General features: G+C 39.3%; 1 pseudogene; it reads left to right on the top strand.

Moving 5' to 3' along the window:
• The first annotated feature begins 6,582 nt into the window (after positions 1–6,582).
• On the top strand, positions 6,583–7,888 carry LOC146546973 (uncharacterized; annotated as a pseudogene).
• The last annotated feature ends 2,860 nt before the right edge of the window (positions 7,889–10,748 follow it).

The following is a 10,748-nucleotide window of genomic DNA, read 5'->3' as shown; positions in this document are numbered from 1 at the left end:
TGGTGGATATTCCAGCCTACCTGAATAAGTGTTTTGAAGGGGTAGTAATTTTAATATTGCTCATGCTGCTGACAGCTCACAGAATTAAAATACAACATGCCATTCCATGGGTGAGAACTGGATGTTTATTTATGTGTTCCCATATGTTTTCTGTTCACAAGGTAATTAGCAGTAAATAATTTTTCTGCACCTTTAGCGGTTACTCGGTGGCTTTTACTCACTACACAAGTAAACAACAACAACAAAAGTTGCATTAACTGAAGTAGCAAAATTGCATGTAATCAGTTTGGTTTGACAAGTTGCTTAACGTTACAAATACAGTCACAATTGATCAAGCACCCAAAGGTGGAGAAAGTAAAATTTTCAAAATTAAAGGTCAGTGTTAAACTGGAACAACAAACCTCACAGGTTTAATATCAGGAAATAGGAAAAATGAAAAATGAAGATGATTGTGTAAAAGAATACTCTCTGAAAGTTGAAAAAAAATGAACAGACTTAACTGTCTTAGGAGGCCTTAACTGAACTTCAGGGATATTTTGAGGTGACAGACTAGGAGACACTCTTTCTGGACTGTTGCCCCAGCTCATACTGTCATACTGTCCATTATCATCCAAGTCGTGTATGATAAAGCATATCAAAGCACTCCTTAACAACAATAAGAAGGCCATCAGAGCGGACAACTTAGAGGAGGTGAGAATGGTTCAGGGCAAGATCAGTTAGGCTGACGACAATTACAGAAGAAAGCTCGAAGGGAAACTACAGCAGAGCCGCATGAGAGAGGTGTGGAGTGGGCTTGTTTTGTAAAAGCCATACTGTTTTTATTTTGCTGACTTCTTTCTCTGAGAAAACTTCTTTAGCCCCTTTTCTATTAGTACCTATTCGGATTGACTTGGCAGGGTTTCCCATGGTTTTCACGGTTTTCCATTGGGTCATAGTACCTGGTACATAGTACCATGTACTTCTTTAGTACCTCCTCAGCAGTTGTTCTAAGCAATACGAGCAGGTACTAAAATGTGACATCATCAAACTGCGTGCTACCGATTGGCTGTCCATAGACTGAACAGCGGGAATAACGTCACTTCGGCGCCCACCTTCGGGGGTGTCCAAATTCATAGGCTGCATCCTCCTGACGCGCATTTGTAGGCCGATTACGTCACAGCGTAACGACAAAGGCTGTCCAAATTCATAGACTCTGACAAATGCACCCTCCTTTTCCCCAGATTTATAGGATGGGTCTGGTGTATCCTTTGTGGCCCACCATATCCCAGATGCTCGGTTTATCAAGACATCACATCACCAGCTCGATGGCTAGCCGGAGTGAGAACAGCGAACTCCCGGCACATCGTTTTCAGACCCCACGTGGTCTTTCGCTTCTCAGGTTAAACATGATACATAAGTCACTTAGATAACTTAAAAATGTTTTGGTTTGGCTTTTTTCAGTGTTTTATTTGTTTGTGAGTAAATGGGTTTGGCAGAGATTACAGCTGAATAAACGTCAAACAGAAAACTGATTAAAGAGAAATGTGAGATGAACGAGAATTTACGCCAGTGTCCTGTTATACTTTAGATAGCAATGAGCATTGGGCTGAGATTATTAAACTACAATGAGATATGCAACACAATCTGTGTGTATCGGGCAATTTGTGTCCTTGTACTTAAGGTTTCATATTTGAGGTTGAGGAATGTTACGTGTAGTTTTAGTCATTTATTTGCACAGAAAGCTTTTTCAAAGACAAAATTTTCTCATTCCTGAAGGTGAATTAAATAAATTGTACAGAAATAAATTTGTATTGAATTATTTGTACAATAGTTTTTCAGTTGCCTTTTATGTATGTGTGAATTAAAACAGAGGCTTGTGTAGCCTGTGTTTTACACATCAATCAATGATTTGTGTGTTTTTCACACAAATCATTTTACACATTTATAGATCTTAGTTTCCACTTGTGGATTGCACATGTAAGGCTGTTCAGATTCTCGTCTCACAACTCTTCTCCTATCCTGAGTCCTTATCAACTCTCCCACCCACTTTTCCCTTTTTGGACCACATAGGGTCTCAGACCTGGAGCCGCTCTTTGTCTCATCCACATAAAGATGCCCACTGAAAACACAATAGATTAGATTCCTTCTGCTGTATTATTCTAGTTTGTAGATCACTCGCTATATAACCACTTTAAGAAGCCTGGGAGAAATGAGGCAGGCTCAGGAAGAAAGAAACTGACCTGAACATCCCTGTAAATGTAATAAAGTCTAAAGAATTTCAGCCAAAGAGGAGGGAGGAACATGAATAACTGAACAATGGTCACTGAAGTTTGAGTGTTACCGATCATCACTGGTGGTAAACCGCACCCACACACAACCATTTGGTTGTGTGTGGGTGCGGTTTTCAGGAGCCCCTACTGACAAATCAGGAAATGGATACTTCTGTGGAAGAAAATGCAAATATGACTTCATCAATGTCTCTTCACGAGAGCAAAGAAACTCTGTTTCATTCATTCTTTTTAACATTCTTGTTTTTTCACATATTTTTATGTATCTGATTTCATTTTAATGGTTGTCAGCTCTACAGCTAAAGTGTGCAATTTACATCAATAAAACAAGGATTTTAAATAGAGAAATGTCAGACCTTTGAAAAGTAGAAACATGCATATGTACTCAGTACTTGGGATGGCCCCCTTTTGCATGAATTACTGTCTCAATATGGCATAGCATGGATGCTATGTAAAAAAAAAAAATTATAAATAATATATATTTTCAATTTTTGCTGCAGTTTATAAAAATTTGTGCACCTCAAAAAAAGAAATTATGAAGACACTCAAAATAAATTTCCTGTGGTTGGAAACTATTTTGTGCAACTGTTTTGCATTTACAGTTTTGAGTGATACACCTCCTGACATTTCTGTAGCTAGAAAAATGAGCAAAAATAAAAATGAATTTCTTTGTCATTTATTGCATGTTTTAGCAATTCATTTAGTTGCTGTGGATGTGCATAGTAACATACAGTGCATAAATATTTGTTAACTTGGGGATATATACAACCTGGCCGGCTATGCACTGGGGCAAGAGGGGACAATGCCCCCTTAAACAAACGTCCTGCCCCCTTAAGTCAAACTTTTAGAAGTTTAGAAAGAAAATAATAAATTACCCACAAACTAATTATGGACAAGATTTACTACAGTAGCTGAAAAATTTACGGTGGCCCTGAGAGGCCAAACAGACTGCAACTTCAGAAAACACCAGCAATAAGAAAAACACTCCAAAAGCACACAAAACACAACGGAAATAAGAAAAATGACAACGGAAATAGGAAAAAAGAAGAACAAATAGGAAAAACGAAAACACAAAATAGGAAAAACCACAACGGAAGTGTTTCTGGGGAGACAATAACCCGACGGACCAGTTGCAGGAACCCAGAATCAGAATCAGAATACTTTATTAATCCCGAAGGAAATTATAGAAACAAAACATGGTAGGTGTGTTTTATTATGATTCATATAATACTGATGACGGATTTTAGGCTAATAGTTAGGCTAACACACTTATCTCTCATCTTTCCTCACAAAACCGATAGATCCTCCACTTCTTTTACAGTTTTTTCTGATGGCTTTAACCCTAACTGTGATTCTTATAGCACAATTCCTAAAACTATTAATACTTATAGCAAAACCACTCACTGAGTTTGCAAAACTAAAAGCAGAAACACTGCTTTGCACTCAGTTTGCAATTTTGTAACACACACTTTGCAAAACTGTAGGCACAATTCACTGCACAACACTCTTTTTGCAGAACTTTAAACACAACTCACTGCTTACACTCAATTACCAAATTTCCAACACACTCCTAGCAAAATTATACACATGTATGGCTATCATTAACACAATTTTGCCAACTGTCTGGCACTCTTTCACATGTGAAAACTGTTTTAGATAATTAGTCCACTTTGCAATCAGCCTAAGCACTATAAACAGGCCGCAGGTAAGCTGTCTATGTGGAGTACAATGGAAGGAGCAGTAAGAGTGAGAAGAGTGAGAATCAGAGGAGGCTGAGGGAGAGGACGTGGAGGTGAAGAAGTTGGAGGAAGAGGACGTGGAGGTGAAGAAGCAAGAGGGTTAGAGGAAGTTAGAGGAAGAGGACAAGGAGGAGCAAGAAGAGGACGAGGAGGGGAAAGAGGAAGGGTAAGAAGAGTAAGAAACAGAATAACTGATGACATCAGAGCTACAATAGTGGACCATGTCATCAACCATGGGATGACCCTGAGGGAAACTGGCCAACGGGTTCAGCCTAAACTGAGCCGCTACACTGTGGCAAGCATCATTACAGTTTTTTTTAATTGGTTTGGTACTATTTTCACAACTAAAGTGTGCATTTTCAAATCTCTCAGTACAAAACTCACATTTGATCACATTTGTAACACCACTAGTCATTCTTTCAAATCTGATGTCATGAGTTCATTGTATTTGCACATATTTTCATTCCAGTTAATCACTGTTGCAGAACATATGATCATTGTGATATATTCTGAGAACATTTGCTTTACTCACCCAAACAAAACAGTAAGATCTTTTTTCAACGTAGTACTTTTACCAATCATTTCATACAGGAGCAAATAATACAAGGTAAGCGTTTCAAATTGTCCTTGGTGATGAATGAGTGTAACTGAACTGTAAAACTTTACACAGCAAATATTACACACCAAAATTATATATATATATATATATATATATATATACACAGACACACACGAAAAAGGGAGAAAAAGCAACAAGTCATTTACATAAGCACAATATATTTTGTATTTTATTTTCATCACTTTTACACAATTAATCAAGCCGGTCATTAACATTGGGCCATAAATTTTCATCAACATCACAGTGGATGTCTTTGTTGTTCAGGCACCGTGGGAAAAATCTCCTGGCATGACGAATCCAGGCTTGACATTGCTCAGCAGTTATATCACCACAAGCTTCACACATGGCTTGAAGAAGGGAGACATGCTCATGGGGATGGCGATCATACACCTTCCACCTCCATGTAGAGAAGAATTCCTCAATTGGGTTGAGGAAAGGGGAATATGGTGGAAGATAGAGTGTCATGAAGCGAGGATGTGTTTGAAACCATTCCTGAACCAGCTGTGCATGGTGGAAGCTGACATTGTCCCACACAACAACATAGACAATGTCTTCTCCCTGACAGGCCTGCTCCAGTTCATTTAAAAAAACTATCAGGTGTTCAGTGTTGTATGACCCTAGAACTGGTCTACAGCCTACCACACCATCTTCAGATATAGCTGCACCCATTGAGATGTTTCCTCCACGTTGTCCAGGGACTTGGATGGTAGCCCTTTGTCCAATAAGGTTACGTCCTCTGTGTCTAGTTTTTGCCAGCTTGAAACCGGCCTCATCAACAAAAATATACTTGTGATGATTCACAGCAGCGTCCAGCTCCATCACCCTCTAAAATGATAATTTAGTTAGTTTTTTTTTACAACTAATAGTTGTCAGTACTGTTACAGTAATTGCATGCCAGTTTAGTGTTGTACCTGAATATATTCTGAACACAGTTGTTTCACCCAGACATTGTTCCTCTCAAAAGGAACCAAGTAAATTTGTTTCATGGAAACCTGGTGCTTCTTCAAAAGCCGGGCAATCGTTGGAAGGCTAATTGATGGCACATTGGCAAAGGTGTCATTGTTGTTCTCAATAGCCTGTTTGATTTCAGACAGCCGTATGTCATTCCTTGCCCTGACCATTTCCACCACAGCCAACTCCTGCTGGTCAGTCAAAACACGTGAGCGACCACCACCAGGTTGTCTCCTGTTAATTCTGAGGACAATCATATACTGTCAATATTGAAGTATTACAAATTACATTACTGTAAACTGACAATTACATGTTGTTCATCTATACAATAGAGTACTATATTTTAGAAGTGAAGTTGCTATAGCAGACATACCGGTTTTCTTGGCGAAAAGTTCTGATGATAGAGCTGAAAGTTGACCTTTGTAAATTAGGCTGTACCAACCTGGCAGCCTCAGCCATGGTAAAGCCTCTGTTAACCACATGGTCAACAATGATGGGCCGGACTTCATTAGAGATGATGGTGCGTTGTCTTTGCCTACATTTCTCTGAAGACCACCTCTCTGTCGAGGAGCACCACCACCTCTTGCTCTTGCAGCAATGTGTAACTTACAAATGACCAGACAACAATCAGTCAAGTTGAAAATCCATGGACATAATGAAGGATTCACTGATTAAACATTAAGATCAGTTGAATTAAATGATAGACAAATGTATTAAACTGAATAATAAGAGGTGCAAATCAAAAATTTGATAGTGATAACATTATGAAAGGCAGTAACTGTGAACAAAACATTTATTTAGATGAAACACGTATTTTGTGCAGTGAAAAGGATATTTTGTCATTATGTGTATTGTACTGACACAATTGGAAATATGCTGAAATGTTTGAAAAACGTGCACTTTTGATGATCTGTTGTGATATAAGTACTAAGAGTTTTGAAAATGTACCAATTGCTTGTGAAAACTGCGCCAAACCAATAAAAAAAAAACTGTAGGACATTTCGAAATGAGAATCGGTAAGTACTTTGTAGTACTGCCATACTCTAATGAGAAACACAACAGTACCATACATGCAAAACTACTGAAATTGTTACTTTACAAAATTGCTAGATGTCCAGATGTTGGGGGCAGAGGCAGAATGTTCACTCCAGAGCAAGAGACCCATATAGTGAACATGGTGATTGCAATAATGCAATAAGACTGCGCGAAATACAGCAGCGCATAACTGATAATGACACCATCTTTCAAAATATACACAGTGCAAGCATTTCTGCACTAAGTCGTGTACTTGTGCGCCACAGAATAAGAATGAAGAAAATTTCCTTTCGAGAGAAACACAGAACGTGTAAAGCAACTGCGATATGACTATGTGCAGGTAAGCTAGTGTCATTGGTTCTGAATTTGGAAGTGCATACTGTAGTGCTGTGCATGGGCCTGATGTGTTGCATTTGTTTTGTCTTGTCCAGAGAGTGATGGAACTAGAAGCAGATGCAATAGGACATGAGCTACTTTTTGTAGATGAGGCCGGTTTTAACCTCAGTAGAACCAGGAGACATGGCAGGAACATTATTGGATACCGTGCCATCATCAATGTCCCAGGACAACGTGGTGGTAACATAACCAGCCCAATTTTTACTCTTTAAGTGTGCGCGTGTGTGTATGTGTGTGTGGGTGGGGGGATATATGTGTATTGAGAGTGTGGGGAGTGAGTTGGAGGGTGGGGTGGGCTGCTTTTAACTATGTAAAGCACTTTGTGCTACATTTTCTCTGTATGAAAAGTGCTTTATAAATAAAGATTGATTGATTGATTGATTGATTGATTGATTGCAGCTATAAGCCAAAATGGTGTTGTTCACCATCATGCAACCATAGGCCCATACAACACTGCACACATTATTGCATTCCTGGACACCTTGCATGACATGCTCACTGTTCAGAGACCAGAGCAGACCCGATATGTCATCATATGGGACAATGTTAGTTTCCATAGGGCTGCTTTGGTCCGCAACTGGTTTACAGACCACCCATCCTTCATGGCACTCAACCTCCCTCCATACTCTCCATTCTTGAATCTCATCAAGGAGTTCTTCTCTGCCTGGCGCTGGAAAGTGTACGACCGTCATCCTCATCAACAGGTAGCCCTTTTACAGGCAATGGAGGAGGCATGTGGAGATATTGACCAGGCATCATGTCAGGCCTGGATATGGCATTCAAGGAGATATTTTCCCCGGTGCCTTGGACTGGAGGATATCGCATGCGATGTGGACGAAATTTTGTGGCCGGACCCAGAAAGACGACATGATGTAGGCTGATTGTCTTTTTTTTTTTTCCTTTTTTTTGTGAAATTCCTATTTTGTGTTCTGACTTTGTCTTGGTTTTGATGAGTGTGAATAAACACCAATACTTGAAGTTTGGATCCTTGTATGTTTACATGATACTATGACAAAAGTGTGACCTCAAATTGACATCTGTACACAGAGAAAGCAAAAGCCAGATGTATTTTGTATTCATACCATCAGTGTGCAGTTGGCGCATTGTGTGCTTGTGTGTACTGTTTGATACGAAAACACCATTTTTACGAAGGTGTGAAGAGTTAATCTAGCTGTGTTCGCTTTTGCAAGAGAACTACAATGTTTTGATAATTGGGTGACAGGTTTTCTTATTTGTGTGTAGAGTTTTGCAAAAATAGCCAATAGTTACAAAAAATGTGCTTAAGCAATCAGAAAAAACTGTAATTCAACAGCACGGTTTTCTTCATTACCTAAAAAAGAGATCCCAGTTTCTGGAGATCCACTTCAGTATTAGACTTTTATTAAATCATTTGAACACAACATAGAAATAAAAACCCTGGAGATGTCTTTATTATTTGAAACAATACACAAAAGGACAACCAAGAGAACTTGTGAGCAGTTGCCTAAACGTGACTTCAGAAGCAAGATTCAGAAAGGCAAAGTCTTTATTACAGCAGCATTTTGGCAACCAACATAAACTTGCCATGGCATACACGAACAAAGTTCTTTATTGGTCTTTAATAAAAGCAGAGGACACGAAAGCTCTTAAAGCCTAGACAATATTTCTCAGAGGTTCTTGTAATGCTATGGAAGATATCAGTTATAGGCAGGAGCTTGACATGCCTGCCAACATGCTAGCCATAACAAAGATGCTACCCTACATGCGGAGAGATACGTGGAGAGTGGCAGTCCATGACTTTCAGGAGGAAGTGTAATCGACAAGCTACATTTAAGGATATGGTGGATTTTCTGGAAGAACAAGTGAAGATTGCATCTGACCCAGTGTTTAGGGACATCAGAGATGTCTGCACGACAAACAGAGACACAAGAAAACTTAAGTCACAAGTTCACACAAGATTCAAGGAAGGTTATTTTGCTACTTCTGTGACAGCATTTGAAAAGGAAAATTACAAAGTTAAGGAAAAGGAAAGAGCCACAGAAATGAGTTGCTTGTTTTGCAGAAAATTGTCAAGAGTTGGAAAGAAAAACACAAAAAACCAAATTGCTTTTCTAAAAGAAAATGTAGTCTGTTTTGGGTGTCTTTAGTAGAGACTGCAAAAAGCACCTCAGTTGCAAGACGTGTTTTACAGTTTTTTCTGATTGCTTAAGCACATTTTTTTGTAACTATTGGCTAATTTTGCAAAACTCTTCACACAAATAAGAAAACCTGTCACCCAATAATCAAAACATTGTAGTTCTCTTGCAAAAGCAAACACAGCTAGATTAACTCTTCACACCTTCGTAAAAATGGTGTTTCCGTATCAAACAGTACACACAAGCCATCATCTACTAAGCACACAATGCGCCAACTGCACACTGATGGTATGAATACAAAACACATCTGGCTTTTGCTTTCTCTGTGCACAAGGTAGGCTATGTCAGTTTGAGCTCATACTTCTGTCATAGATCCATAAGCATAGAGGGATCCAAACTTCAAGTACTGGTGTTTATTCAAACACATCAAAACAAACACAAGTGTTCATTTCCAAGTATAGGATTATTTGCAATCGCCATATTGACTATATGGGTTACTTGGTCTGCAGTGAACATGCTTCCTCTGCCCCCAGCATCTGGTCATCTAGCAATTCTGTAAAGTAACAATTTCAGTATTTTTACATCACTGGTATTGGTGTGTTTCTCATTGGCATATGGCAGTGCTACAAATCTTTGTGTGAAGTGACTGTACTAACCGATTCTCATTTCAAGATGTCCTTATGGTACTTGCTACAGTGTAGCGGCTCGAGTTAGGCTGGACCCGTTGGCCAGCTTCCCTCAGGGTCATTCCACGGTTGATTACATGGTCCACTATTGTAGCTCTGATGTCATCAGCAATTCTATTTCTTACTCTTCCTACCCTTCCTCTCCCCCTCCTCATCTTCCTCTCCCCCTCCTCGTCTTCCTCTTGCTCCTCCTTGTCCTTGTCGTCCTCTTCATCCTACTTCTTCACCTCCACGTCCTCTTCCTCGGCCTCCTCTACTTCTCACTCTTTCTGCTCCCTCCATTGTACTCCGCACACACAGCTTACCTGTATTATAGTGCTTAGGCTGATTGCAAAGTGAACTAATTATCTAAAAAAGTTTTCACATGTGAAAGTGTGCCAGACAGTTGGCAAATTAGTGTTAATGATAGCCATACATGTGTATACTTTTGCTAGGAGTGTGTTGGAAATTTGGTAATTGAGTGTAAGCAGTGAGTTGTGTTTAAAGTTCTGCAAAAAGAGTGTTGTGCAGTGAATTGTGCCTACAGTTTTGCAAAGTGTGTGTTACAAAATTGCAAACTGAGTGCAAAGCAGTGTTTCTGCTTTTAGTTTTGCAAACTCAGTGAGTGGTTTTGCTATAAGTCTGAATAGTTTTAGAGATTGTGCTACAGGAATCACAGTTAGGGTTTAAGCATTCAGAAAAAACTGTAAGCATCCTCAAATGCTACACATCTGTCAAAAGAAGATGAGCAAAGAACAAGAACCAAAGGAATAGGCTCAAGACCGTGCCATAGGCTCTATTCAGACGAGTGCTCTTACTGGCACACAGATGTTCACTGCAGACCAAGTAACCCATATAGTCATTATGGCGATTGCAAATAATCCTATACTTGGAAATAAACACTTGTGTTTGTTTTGATGTGTTTGAATAAACACCAGTACTTGAAGTTTGGATCCCTCTAT

This window comes from Mchenga conophoros, linkage group LG23 (assembly GCF_057382185.1).
Source record: "Mchenga conophoros isolate Kocher_MC1m ecotype Shallow Benthic linkage group LG23, M_conophoros_male_GT1.1, whole genome shotgun sequence".
NCBI classification, from domain to species: Eukaryota; Metazoa; Chordata; class Actinopteri; order Cichliformes; family Cichlidae; genus Mchenga; species Mchenga conophoros.
Note: the sequence above shows the minus strand (reverse complement) of the source record. Positions and strands in the feature narration are given on the sequence as shown.